The following is a 14,731-nucleotide window of genomic DNA, read 5'->3' on the forward strand; positions in this document are numbered from 1 at the left end:
TCCTGTGGCGCAATTGGTCAGTGTGTTTGGCTCTTAACCCTTTAAGGACCGAGATTGTGTCAACACCACATCATACTGAAATTTCAAATTGAAAACCACAGCTTGCCTTGCCAGACGACTTTGACAGATTATTTAAGAGAAGCTATAACGTTCCCCAGAGTGTCCTGAAAACAAGGACACCCATTCCAAGATGCGACTGTAACAAATTGATTTTTTGTGCATTGTTATAGGAAGAGAGTCAAATACAGCCAAAAAAACGCTTGGTCCTTAAATAGTTTAGCAAACGGTTGGTTGCTTGTGTAGCAGGTCTTTATATACATATAGCTACATTTATGTTAATAATTTGACTGCGCCACCTTGTGTTTATTGAGGACAAGGACGTCGAGTGGTTGGTTCCCACACAAACTCTTTTATCCAGGAGAAACCAAGCAATCATATACCAAAAATAATCTTTACAAGTTCTTATTAGTAATTGTTTTAAAAATCTCAAGCACATTAACAATAATGTAAACCATATGACAATGCCACCTTCACTTCACAGTCTAATAATTGTCTAGTAGAGATTTTATATATATATATATATATATATATATATATATGAGAAAGGATAATACAATAAAACAAACTCTAAATCTATCAGTTTCTTATAGTAAAGTTAATTAAACTAATTACCACAGATTATATTATTGCAGTTTATATCAAGTACTTGGATGTATCAGTTTCTTATAGTAAAGTTAATTAGCTACTAACAACCAAACGAGCAAGATGGGCTGAATGGGGAAACCTCATTTGGAAACTTTCTTATGTTCTGCCTCTGTTATGCTGAAGTTATTTAAAACTGGATAGGAACAGGTTGACGTGGGGCATGTTGTCTGTGTCCTCCTTTGTAAAAACCTGTGAAAAGTAATCATTTAATATATTTACTATTTTTTTTTTCTTAGTCTGTGATTTTTCCGTTTGTGTCTCTTAGACATTTAACCTCCTCTCTTGCCCTTATAATATTGGAAAAACATTTTGGAATTGGTTTTAGCCCCCTTAGCAATGTTCATTTCTGTATCTCTGTTGGCCTTTCTAACTTCCTTTTTGACTTGTGTTTGCAGTTCCAAACAGGAGGAGTGGCAAACACTGTTGCAGCAGCAAAGGTCATTCAAAATGATCTCGACAGCATTCAGAACTGGGCAGACACATGGCAAATGACATTTAATAGAGGAAAGTGGAAGGTGCTGCACGCAGGCAATACATTTCTCCCCCCTTCCTTTCTATATTGGTTAATTGTGGGCTCTAGTTTTTTTATTTAACATCACTGAGTCCCTTGACCCTGTGGATTGCAACCACAATGTAGAAACATCTAGAGAATGGATGGGAATGGTCAATAAACATCACTGCTGTTTCTCTTAAAGCGTGTTTATTTATTTCTAATACTGGACCCTGTCTTAATACTGTATCACATTCTGAATATGAATATAGCTGAGTTATTAATTGTAGGTAATACTTTGTCTTTCCGGGCAGCCTTCTCAATAGAGTCCAAGCTTCCGATTTCAGTCACAGTCATGAAGGGTGCGGTGGCCAAGTGGTAAGGCGTCGGTCTCGTAAACCGAAGATCACGGGTTCAATCCCCGTCCGTACCTTGTTGCTGTCTTTAAAACACTATTTGTTACTTGTTTGTACCTTTGCAGTTGAAATGAAAAATTCTATAATGCAACTTGTATTTTAATTTAAATTAAAAAAGGGGGCACTCGGATTTGAACCTGGGATCTCTTGATCTGCAGGCAAATGCTCTACCACTGAGCTATACCCCAACTCCAACAACGCTGTTTCTATGAAGCAGAACCAATACTACTCAAAGAAATGAAAGAAGTTATTTACAAACCGCTAACCAAGATCATGCAACAGTCTCTTGACACAGGGGTTGTACCGACAGACTGGAAAATAGCAAACGTAATACCGATCCACAAAAAGGGAGACAAAACCGAACCAGGTAACTACAGACCAATAAGCCTGACTTCTATTATATGTAAACTTATGGAAATTACAATAAGATCCAAACTGGAAAATTACCTATATGGTAACAGTATCCTGGGAGACAGCCAGCATGGTTTTAGGAAAGGGAGATCGTGTCTAACTAACCTACTTGAGTTTTTTGAGGATGCAACATTGAAAATGGATAACTGCAAAGCATACGACATGGTCTATTTAGATTTCCAGAAAGCTTTTGACAAAGTCCCGCATAAAAGATTAATTCTCAAACTGAACGCAGTAGGGATTCAAGGAAATGCATGCACATGGATTAGGGAGTGGTTAACATGTAGAAAACAGAAAGTACTGATTAGAGGAGAAACCTCAAAATGGAGCGAGGTAACCAGTGGTGTACCACAGGGATCAGTATTAGGTCCTCTGCTATTCCTAATCTATATTATTATTATTATTATTTATTTCTTAGCCAACAACCTTATCCAGGGTGACTTACAATTGTTACAAGATATCACATTATTTTTACATACAATTACCCATTTATACAGTTGGGTTTTTACTGGAGCAATCTAGGTAAAGTACCTTGCTCAAGGGTACAGCAGCAGTGACCCCACCTGGGATTGAACCCACGACCCTCCGGTCAGGAGTCCAGAGCCCTAACCACTAATCCACACTGCTGCCCTTGTAGAAACTGTACTAAAGAAGCTGGAAAAAAACAAGTCTGCAGGTCAGAAAACCCGAAATGGCTCCTACTGCTATACAATGGGAGTCTTATTTCCACCCCTGCTTATGTGCTTAGCCATTTTAATAGTGTGTTTTTGCATAGTTAAATTTGATTGCTTTTAATAGTTTTAGAATACAATTAATAAACCTCCTTTTGATAATTACTTTGTCTGGCTTCCTTGTCTGCGTTACCATGGTGTTATAACTTATAACTTACCCGAGTGATACACACAACATATAGTTGTTGCTTGGACATCAAAATACTGTATTGTAAATATGTATTTAGTTTACATTTAAATCTATTAATGTTACAGCAGGGCAGCAGTGTGGAGTAGTGGTTAGGGCTCTGGACTCTTGACCGGAGGGTTGTGGGTTCAATCCCCAGTGGGGGACACTGCTGTTGTACCCTTGAGCAAGGTACTTTACCTAGATTGCTCCAGTAAAAACCCAACTGTATAAATGGGTAATTGCATGTAAAAATAATGTGAAATAATGTATAATGTGATATCTGTATAATGTGAAATAATGTATAATGTGATATCTGTATAATGTGAAATAATGTATAATGTGATATCTTGTAACAATTGTAAGTCGCCCTGGATAAGGGCATCTGCTAAGAAATAAATAATAATAATAAAATAATAATACACATAATTTCTTCTTTAACTCCTAATAATAAGCATAATAGTTTAACCAGCTTGGTTGTTGTCTAATTCTAATTTTTTAATTTAAAAGTAAAAGCATGTGCTCACTCACTCACAGATAGATTTACAAAAAAAGTACAAATGGAGATTCTACAGAATTGACGGGAAAGTTCTTGAATTTGCAGTTTGTTAATTTGAGGTCACACAGAGATAGTGATCAAGTGGGAACTCTTTCAAGTGTTTTCAGAACAAAGGATTCTGGCATTTTTATTTTACATTTTACAAAAGCAGACTCTGAAAAGTTGTCTTTGCAGACTGATTGTCTACAAATATTCCTTAAACTCTCACAGGTTATTCCACGTTGGCCAACTGTCTAACTAGATATATAATTAATATGCAATATGTATGTGTCTATATATATATATATATATATATATATATATATATATATATATATATATATATATTTATATATATATATATATAACAAAGGAAAGAACAGCATTTCATGGACGAAAGAGTACGAAGATTGAGAGAGATCCGACTCAGGCAGCACACAGGGAAGTACAATACAGAAAAAGTCGTATTGGTGCTCATGTTTGGCTGCTTAAGACGCTGACAGATGTTGTTTTTGAGATTTCAATACTGTGACTGTTATACTCCCTCCCGTGACAAACCGGGTGGAATTGCTTGGAATGAGCCGAGACTGTTTTCTTTCTTTGATAGATCAATTGAGTGAAGTTTGACTATGCAGTAAATCTGTGTAGGGACTAAAATCTGTGTTTATACATGTTGTGCTGAAGACTGATGTACTGTGGTTAGAGTGTGTGCCGGGATCAGCGTTGCTGCAGCTGGAGCTGTTATAGCTGCACGGGAGAATCTGTGCGCGTTCCTGGAGGCTAGAGTGAGCTGCGCTGAACATGGACTATTCTTTCTAGAGTCCTCTGTAGGCACGGGTGTAACGAGTTGGATCTTTTCTCATGAAATTGAATAGCAGCAAGCGTCTATATATGGAGTGTGTCAAAATGAAATCGATTATCAGCAAACCTCTGTATATGGAGTGTGTCAAAATGAAATCAAATAGCAGCAAGCCTCTGTATATGGAGTGTGTCAAAATGAAATCGAATAGCAGCAATCCTCTGTATATGGAGTGTGTCCAAATGAAATCGAATAGCAGCAAGCCTCTGTATATGGAGTGTGTCAAAATGAAATTGAATAGCAGCAAGACTCTGTATATGGAGTGTGACAAAATGAAATCGAATAGCAGCAAGCCTCTGTATATGGAGTGTGTCAAAATGAAATCGAATAGCAGCAAGCCTCTGTATATGGAGTGTGTCAAAATGAAATTGAATAGCAGCAAGCGTCTGTATATGGAGTGTGTCAAAATGAAATCGATTATCAGCAAACCTCTGTATATGGAGTGTGTCCAAATGAAATCGAATAGCAGGAATCCTCTGTATATGGAGTGTGTCAAAATGAAATTGAATAGCAGCAAGCCTCTGTATATGGAGTGTGTCAAAATGAAATCGACTATCAGCAAGCCTATGTATATGGAGTGTGTCAAAATGAAATCAAATAGCAGCAAGCGTCTGTATATGGAGTGTGTCAAAATGAAATCGATTATCAGCAAACCTCTGTATATGGAGTGTGTCAAAATGAAATCGAATAGCAGCAAGCCTCTGTATATGGAGTGTGTCCAAATGAAATTGAATAGCAGCAAGCCTCTGTATATGGAGTGTGTCAAAATGAAATCCAATAACAGCAAGCCTCTGTATATGGAGTGTGTTAAAATGAAATCGACTATCAGCAAACCTCTGTATATGGAGTGTGTCAAAATGAAATTGAATAGCAGCAAGCCATTGTATATGGAGTGTGTCAAAATGAAATCGAATAGCAGCAAGCCTCTGTATATGGAGTGTGTTAAAATGAAATCGACTATCAGCAAGCCTCTGTATATGGAGTGTGTCAAAATGAAATTGAATAGCAGCAAGCCATTGTATATGGAGTGTGTCAAAATGAAATCGAATAGCAGCAAGCCTCTGTATATGGAGTGTGTCAAAATGAAATCCAATAACAGCAAGCCTCTGTATATGGAGTGTGTCAAAATGAAATCGAATAGCAGCAAGCCTCTGTATATGGAGTGTGTCAAAATGAAATCGAATAGCAGCAAGTCTCTGTATATGGAGTGTGTCAAAATGAAATCGACTATCAGGAAACCTCTGTATATGGAGTGTCAAAATGAAATCAAATAGCAGCAAGCCTCTGTATATGGAGTGTGTCAAAATGAAATTGAATAGCAGCAAGCCTCTGTATATGGAGTGTGTCAAAATGAAATCGATTATCAGCAAGCCTCTGTATATGGAGTGTGTCAAAATGAAATCGATTATCAGCAAGCCTCTGTATATGGAGTGTGTCCAAATGAAATCGAATAGCAGCAAGCCTCTGTATATGGAGTGTGTCAAAATGAAATTGACTATCAGCAAACCTGTGTAAATGGAGTGTGTCAAAATGAAATCAAATAGCAGCAAGCCTCTGTATATGGAGTGTGTCAAAATGAAATCGAATAGCAGCAAGCCTCTGTATATGGAGTGTGTCAAAATGAAATCGAATAGCAGCAAGCCTCTGTATATGGAGTGTGTCAAAATGAAATCGAATAGCAGCAAGCCTCTGTATATGGAGTGTGTCAAAATGAAATCGAATAGCAGCAAGCCTCTGTATATGGAGTGTGTCAAAATGAAATTGAATAGCAGCAAGCGTCTGTATATGGAGTGTGTCAAAATGAAATCGATTATCAGCAAACCTCTGTATATGGAGTGTGTCCAAATGAAATCGAATAGCAGGAATCCTCTGTATATGGAGTGTGTCAAAATGAAATTGAATAGCAGCAAGCCTCTGTATATGGAGTGTGTCCAAATGATATCGAATAGCAGCAATCCTCTGTATATGGAGTGTGTCAAAATGAAATCGAATAGCAGCAAGCCTCTGTATATGGAGTGTGTCAAAATGAAATCGAATAGCAGCAAGCCTCTGTATATGGAGTGTGTCCAAATGAAATCGAATAGCAGCAATCCTCTGTATATGGAGTGTGTCAAAATGAAATTGAATAGCAGCAAGCCTCTGTATATGGAGTGTGTCAAAATGAAATCAAATACCAGCAAGCCTCTGTATATGGAGTGTGTCAAAATGAAATCGACTATCAGCAAGCCTCTGTATATGGAGTGTGTCCAAATGAAATCGAATAGCAGCAAGCCTCTGTATATGGAGTGTGTCAAAATGAAATTGAATAGCAGCAAGCCTCTGTATATGGAGTGTGTCCAAATGAAATTGAATAGCAGCAAGCCTCTGTATATGGAGTGTGTCAAAATGAATTCGACTATCAGCAAGCCTATGTATATGGAGTGTGTCAAAATGAAATCAAATAGCAGCAAGCATCTGTATATGGAGTGTGTCAAAATGAAATCGATTATCAGCAAACCTCTGTATATGGAGTGTGTCAAAATGAAATCGAATAGCAGCAAGCCTCTGTATATGGAGTGTGTCAAAATGAAATCCAATAACAGCAAGCCTCTGTATATGGAGTGTGTCCAAATGAAATCAAATAGCAGCAAGCGTCTGTATATGGAGTGTGTCAAAATGAAATCGATTATCAGCAAACCTCTGTATATGGAGTGTGTCCAAATGAAATCGAATAGCAGCAAGCCTCTGTATATGGAGTGTGTCAAAATGAAATTGAATAGCAGCAAGCCTATGTATATGGATTCTGTCAAAATGAAATTGAATAGCAGCAAGCCTCTGTATATGGAGTGTGTCCAAATGAAATCGAATAGCAGCAAGCCTCTGTATATGGAGTGTGTCCAAATGAAATTGACTATCAGCAAGCCTCTGTATATGGAGTGTGTCAAAATGAAACTGAAGAGCAGCAAGCCTCTGTATATGGAGTGTGTCCAAATGAAATTGAATAGCAGCAAGCCTCTGTATATGGAGTGTGTCAAAATGAAATTGAATAGCAGCAAGCCTCTGTATATGGAGTGTGTTAAAATGAAATCGACTATCAGCAAACCTCTGTATATGGAGTGTGTCAAAATGAAATTGAATAGCAGCAAGCCATTGTATTGGAGTGTGTCAAAATGAAATCGAATAGCAGCAAGCCTCTGCATATGGAGTGTGTTAAAATGAAATCGACTATCAGCAAGCCTCTGTATATGGAGTGTGTCAAAATGAAATTGAATAGCAGCAAGCCATTGTATATGGAGTGTGTCAAAATGAAATCGAATAGCAGCAAGCCTCTGTATATGGAGTGTGTCAAAATGAAATCCAATAACAGCAAGCCTCTGTATATGGAGTGTGTCAAAATGAAATCGAATAGCAGCAAGCCTCTGTATATGGAGTGTGTCAAAATGAAATCGAATAGCAGCAAGTCTCTGTATATGGAGTGTGTCAAAATGAAATCGACTATCAGCAAACCTCTGTATATGGAGTGTCAAAATGAAATCAAATAGCAGCAAGCATCTGTATATGGAGTGTGTCAAAATGAAATTGAATAGCAGCAAGCCTCTGTATATGGAGTGTGTCAAAATGAAATCGATTATCAGCAAGCCTCTGTATATGGAGTGTGTCAAAATGAAATCGATTATCAGCAAGCCTCTGTATATGGAGTGTGTCCAAATGAAATCGAATAGCAGCAAGCCTCTGTATATGGAGTGTGTCAAAATGAAATTGACTATCAGCAAACCTGTGTAAATGGAGTGTGTCAAAATGAAATCAAATAGCAGCAAGCCTCTGTATATGGAGTGTGTCCAAATGAAATCGAATAGCATCAAGCCTCTGTATATGGAGTGTGTCAAAATGAAATCAAATAGCAGCAAGCCTCTGTATATGGAGTGTGTCAAAATGAAATTGAATAGCAGCAAGCCTCTGTATATGGAGTGTGTCAATATGAAATCGACTATCAGCAAGCCTCTGTATATGGAGTGTGTCAAAATGAAATCGAATAGCAGCAAGCCTCTGTATATGGAGTGTGTCAAAATGAAATCGACTATCAGCAAACCTCTGTATATGGAGTGTGTCAAAATGAAATTGAATAGCAGCAAGCCTCTGTATATGGAGTGTGTCCAAATGAAATCGAATAGCAGCAAGCCTCTGCATATGGAGTGTGTCAAAATGAAATTGAATAGCAGCAAGCCTCTGTATATGGAGTGTGTCAAAATGAAATAGACTATCAGCAAGCCTCTGTATATGGAGTGTGTCAAAATGAAATCGAATAGCAGCAAGCCTCTGTATATGGAGTGTGTCAAAATGAAATTGAATAGCAGCAAGCCTCTGTATATGGAGTGTGTCAAAATGAAATCGAATAGCAGCAAGCCTCTGTATATGGAGTGTGTCAAAATGAAATTGAATAGCAGCAAGCCTCTGTATATGGAGTGTGGCCAAATGAAATTGAATAGCAGCAAGCCTCTGTATATGGAGTGTGTCAAAATGAAATCGAATAGCAGCAAGCCTCTGTATATGGAGTGTGTCAAAATGAAATCGAATAGCAGCAAGCCTCTGTATATGGAGTGTGTCAAAATGAAATCGAATAGCAGCAAGCCTCTGTATATGGAGTGTGTCAAAATGAAATCAAACAGCAGCAAGCCTCTGTATATGGAGTGTGTCAAAATGAAATTGAATAGCAGCAAGCCTCTGTATATGGAGTGTGTCAAAATGAAATCGACTATCAGCAAGCCTCTGTATATGGAGTGTGTCCAAATGAAATCGAATAGCAGCAAGCCTCTGTATATGGAGTGTGTCAAAATGAAATTGAATAGCAGCAAGCCTCTGTATATGGAGTGTGTCCAAATGAAATTGAATAGCAGCAAGCCTCTGTATATGGAGTGTGTCAAAATGAAATCGACTATCAGCAAGCCTATGTATATGGAGTGTGTCAAAATGAAATCAAATAGCAGCAAGCCTCTGTATATGGAGTGTGTCCAAATGAAATCAAATAGCAGCAAGCCTCTGTATATGGAGTGTGTCAAAATGAAATCGATTATCAGCAAACCTCTGTATATGGAGTGTGTCCAAATGAAATCGAATAGCAGCAAGCCTCTGTATATGGAGTGTGTCAAAATGAAATTGAATAGCAGCAAGCCTCTGTATATGGAGTGTGTCCAAATGAAATCGAATAGCAGCAAGCCTCTGTATATGGAGTGTGTCCAAATGAAATTGACTATCAGCAAGCCTCTGTATATGGAGTGTGTCAAAATGAAACTGAAGAGCAGCAAGCCTCTGTATATGGAGTGTGTCCAAATGAAATTGAATAGCAGCAAGCCTCTGTATATGGAGTGTGTCAAAATGAAATTGAATAGCAGCAAGCCTCTGTATATGGAGTGTGTTAAAATGAAATCGACTATCAGCAAACCTCTGTATATGGAGTGTGTCAAAATGAAATTGAATAGCAGCAAGCCATTGTATATGGAGTGTGTCAAAATGAAATTGAATAGCAGCAAACCTCTGTATATGGAGTGTGTCAAAATGAAATCGAATAGCAGCAAGCCTCTGTATATGGAGTGTGTCAAAATGAAATCGAATAGCAGCAAGTCTCTGTATATGGAGTGTGTCAAAATGAAATCGACTATCAGCAAACCTCTGTATATGGAGTGTCAAAATGAAATCAAATAGCAGCAAGCCTCTGTATATGGAGTGTGTCAAAATGAAATTGAATAGCAGCAAGCCTCTGTATATGGATTGTGTCAAAATGAAATCGATTATCAGCAAGCCTCTGTATATGGAGTGTGTCAAAATGAAATCGATTATCAGCAAGCCTCTGTATATGGAGTGTGTCCAAATGAAATCGAATAGCAGCAAGCCTCTGTATATGGAGTGTGTCAAAATGAAATTGACTATCAGCAAACCTGTGTAAATGGAGTGTGTCAAAATGAAATCAAATAGCAGCAAGCCTCTGTATATGGAGTGTGTCCAAATGAAATCGAATAGCAGCAAGCCTCTGTATATGGAGTGTGTCAAAATGAAATCAAATAGCAGCAAGCCTCTGTATATGGAGTGTGTCAAAATGAAATTGAATAGCAGCAAGCCTCTGTATATGGAGTGTGTCAAAATGAAATCGACTATCAGCAAGCCTCTGTATATGGAGTGTGTCAAAATGAAATTGAATAGCAGCAAGCCTCTGTATATGGAGTGTGTCAAAATGAAATCGACTATCAGCAAACCTGTGTATGTGGAGTGTGTCAAAATGAAATCGAATAGCAGCAAGCCTCTGTATATGGAGTGTGTCAAAATGAAATCGAATAGCAGCAAGCCTCTGTATATGGAGTGTGTCAAAATGAAATTGAATAGCAGCAAGCCTCTGTATATGGAGTGTCAAAATGAAATCAAATAGCAGCAAACCTCTGTATATGGAGTGTGTCAAAATGAAATCGACTATCAGCAAACCTCTGTATATGGAGTGTGTCAAAATGAAATTGAATAGCAGCAAGCCTCTGTATATGGAGTGTGTCCAAATGAAATCGAATAGCAGCAAGCCTCTGCATATGGAGTGTGTCAAAATGAAATTGAATAGCAGCAAGCCTCTGTATATGGAGTGTGTCAAAATGAAATCGAATAGCAGCAAGCCTCTGTATATGGAGTGTGTCAAAATGAAATAGACTATCAGCAAGCCTCTGTATATGGAGTGTGTCAAAATGAAATCGAATAGCAGCAAGCCTCTGTATATGGAGTGTGTCAAAATGAAATTGAATAGCAGCAAGCCTCTGTATATGGAGTGTGTCAAAATGAAATCGAATAGCAGCAAGCCTCTGTATATGGAGTGTGTCAAAATGAAATTGAATAGCAGCAAGCCTCTGTATATGGAGTGTGTCCAAATGAAATCGACTATCGGCAAGCCTCTGTATATGGAGTGTGGCCAAATGAAATTGAATAGCAGCAAGCCTCTGTATATGGAGTGTGTCAAAATGAAATCGAATAGCAGCAAGCCTCTGTATATGGAGTGTGTCAAAATGAAATCGAATAGCAGCAAGCCTCTGTATATGGAGTGTGTCAAAATGAAATCGAATAGCAGCAAGCCTCTGTATATGGAGTGTGTCAAAATGAAATCGAATAGCAGCAAGCCTCTGTATATGGAGTGTGTCAAAATGAAATCAAACAGCAGCAAGCCTCTGTATATGGAGTGTGTCAAAATGAAATTGAATAGCAGCAAGCCTCTGTATATGGAGTGTGTCAAAATGAAATCGAATAGCAGCAAGCCTCTGTAAATGGAGTGTGTCCAAATGAAATCGACTATCAGCAAACCTGTGTATGTGGAGTGTGTCAAAATGAAATCGAATAGCAGCAAGCCTCTGTATATGGAGTGTGTCAAAATGAAATCGAATAGCAGCAAGCCTCTGTATATGGAGTGTGTCAAAATGAAATTGAATAGCAGCAAGCCTCTGTATATGGAGTGTCAAAATGAAATCAAATAGCAGCAAACCTCTGTATATGGAGTGTGTCAAAATGAAATCGACTATCAGCAAACCTCTGTATATGGAGTGTGTCCAAATGAAATCAAATAGCAGCAAGCCTCTGTATATGGAGTGTGTCCAAATGAAATCGAATAGCAGCAAGCCTCTGTATATGGAGTGTGTCAAAATGAAATTGAATAGCAGCAAGCCTCTGTATATGGAGTGTCAAAATGAAATCAAATAGCAGCAAACCTCTGTATATGGAGTGTGTCAAAATGAAATCGACTATCAGCAAACCTCTGTATATGGAGTGTGTCAAAATGAAATTGAATAGCAGCAAGCCTCTGTATATGGAGTGTGTCCAAATGAAATCGAATAGCAGCAAGCCTCTGCATATGGAGTGTGTCAAAATGAAATTGAATAGCAGCAAGCCTCTGTATATGGAGTGTGTCAAAATGAAATAGACTATCAGCAAGCCTCTGTATATGGAGTGTGTCAAAATGAAATCGAATAGCAGCAAGCCTCTGTATATGGAGTGTGTCAAAATGAAATTGAATAGCAGCAAGCCTCTGTATATGGAGTGTGTCAAAATGAAATCGAATAGCAGCAAGCCTCTGTATATGGAGTGTGTCAAAATGAAATTGAATAGCAGCAAGCCTCTGTATATGGAGTGTGGCCAAATGAAATTGAATAGCAGCAAGCCTCTGTATATGGAGTGTGTCAAAATGAAATCGAATAGCAGCAAGCCTCTGTATATGGAGTGTGTCAAAATGAAATCGAATAGCAGCAAGCCTCTGTATATGGAGTGTGTCAAAATGAAATCGAATAGCAGCAAGCCTCTGTATATGGAGTGTGTCAAAATGAAATCGAATAGCAGCAAGCCTCTGTATATGGAGTGTGTCAAAATGAAATCAAACAGCAGCAAACCTGTGTATATGGAGTGTGTCAAAATGAAATTGAATAGCAGCAAGCCTCTGTATATGGAGTGTGTCAAAATGAAATCGAATAGCAGCAAGCCTCTGTAAATGGAGTGTGTCCAAATGAAATCGACTATCAGCAAACCTGTGTATGTGGAGTGTGTCAAAATGAAATCGAATAGCAGCAAGCCTCTGTATATGGAGTGTGTCAAAATGAAATCGAATAGCAGCAAGCCTCTGTATATGGAGTGTGTCAAAATGAAATCGACTATCAGCAAACCTCTGTATATGGAGTGTGTCCAAATGAAATCAAATAGCAGCAAGCCTCTGTATATGGAGTGTGTCCAAATGAAATCGAATAGCAGCAAGCCTCTGTATATGGAGTGTGTCAAAATGAAATCGACTAGCAGCAAGCCTCTGTATATGGAGTGTGTCAAAATGAAATCGACTATCAGCAAGCCTCTGTATATGGAGTGTGTCAAAATGAAATCGACTATCAGCAAGCCTCTGTATATGGAGTGTGTCAAAATGAAATCAAATAGCAGCAAGCCTCTGTATATGGAGTGTGTCAAAATGAAATCGACTATCAGCAAGCCTCTGTATATGGAGTGTGTCAAAATGAAATCAAATAGCAGCAAGCCTCTGTATATGGAGTGTGTCAAAATGAAATCGAATAGCAGCAAGCCTCTGTATATGGAGTGTGTCAAAATGAAATCGAATAGCAGCAAGCCTCTGTATATGGAGTGTGTCAAAATGAAATCGACTATCAGCAAGCCTCTGTATATGGAGTGTGTCAAAATGAAATCAAATAGCAGCAAGCCTCTGTATATGGAGTGTGTCAAAATGAAATCGAATAGCAGCAAGCCTCTGTATATGGAGTGTGTCAAAATGAAATTGAATAGCAGCAAGCCTCTGTATATGGAGTGTGGCCAAATGAAATTGAATAGCAGCAAGCCTCTGTATATGGAGTGTGTCAAAATGAAATCGAATAGCAGCAAGCCTCTGTATATGGAGTGTGTCAAAATGAAATCGAATAGCAGCAAGCCTCTGTATATGGAGTGTGTCAAAATGAAATCGAATAGCAGCAAGCCTCTGTATATGGAGTGTGTCAAAATGAAATCGAATAGCAGCAAGCCTCTGTATATGGAGTGTGTCAAAATGAAATCAAACAGCAGCAAACCTGTGTATGTGGAGTGTGTCAAAATGAAATTGAATAGCAGCAAGCCTCTGTATATGGAGTGTGTCAAAATGAAATCGAATAGCAGCAAGCCTCTGTAAATGGAGTGTGTCCAAATGAAATCGACTATCAGCAAACCTGTGTATGTGGAGTGTGTCAAAATGAAATCGAATAGCAGCAAGCCTCTGTATATGGAGTGTGTCAAAATGAAATCGAATAGCAGCAAGCCTCTGTATATGGAGTGTGTCAAAATGAAATCGACTATCAGCAAACCTCTGTATATGGAGTGTGTCCAAATGAAATCAAATAGCAGCAAGCCTCTGTATATGGAGTGTGTCCAAATGAAATCGAATAGCAGCAAGCCTCTGTATATGGAGTGTGTCAAAATGAAATTGAATAGCAGCAAGCCTCTGTATATGGAGTGTGTCAAAATGAAATCGACTATCAGCAAGCCTCTGTATATGGAGTGTGTCAAAATGAAATCGACTATCAGCAAGCCTCTGTATATGGAGTGTGTCAAAATGAAATCAAATAGCAGCAAGCCTCTGTATATGGAGTGTGTCAAAATGAAATCGACTATCAGCAAGCCTCTGTATATGGAGTGTGTCAAAATGAAATCAAATAGCAGCAAGCCTCTGTATATGGAGTGTGTCAAAATGAAATCGAATAGCAGCAAGCCTCTGTATATGGAGTGTGTCAAAATGAAATCGAATAGCAGCAAGCCTCTGTAAATGGAGTGTGTCAAAATGAAATCGAATAGCAGCAAGCCTCTGTATATGGAGTGTGTCAAAATGAAATCGAATAGCAGCAAGCCTTTGTATATGGAGTGTGTCAAAATGAAATCGAATAGCAGCAAGCCTCTGTATA

General features: G+C 38.3%; 1 non-coding gene across 1 annotated transcript; it reads left to right on the plus strand.

Annotated features, from left to right (window-relative positions):
• The first annotated feature begins 1,556 nt into the window (after nucleotides 1-1,556).
• trnat-cgu (transfer RNA threonine (anticodon CGU)) lies at nucleotides 1,557-1,628 on the plus strand. Its single transcript has one exon. It is a non-coding gene; the product is annotated as a tRNA-Thr (tRNA).
• The last annotated feature ends 13,103 nt before the right edge of the window (nucleotides 1,629-14,731 follow it).

Source organism: Acipenser ruthenus, chromosome 51, assembly GCF_902713425.1.
Source record: "Acipenser ruthenus chromosome 51, fAciRut3.2 maternal haplotype, whole genome shotgun sequence".
NCBI lineage: Eukaryota > Metazoa > Chordata > Actinopteri > Acipenseriformes > Acipenseridae > Acipenser > Acipenser ruthenus.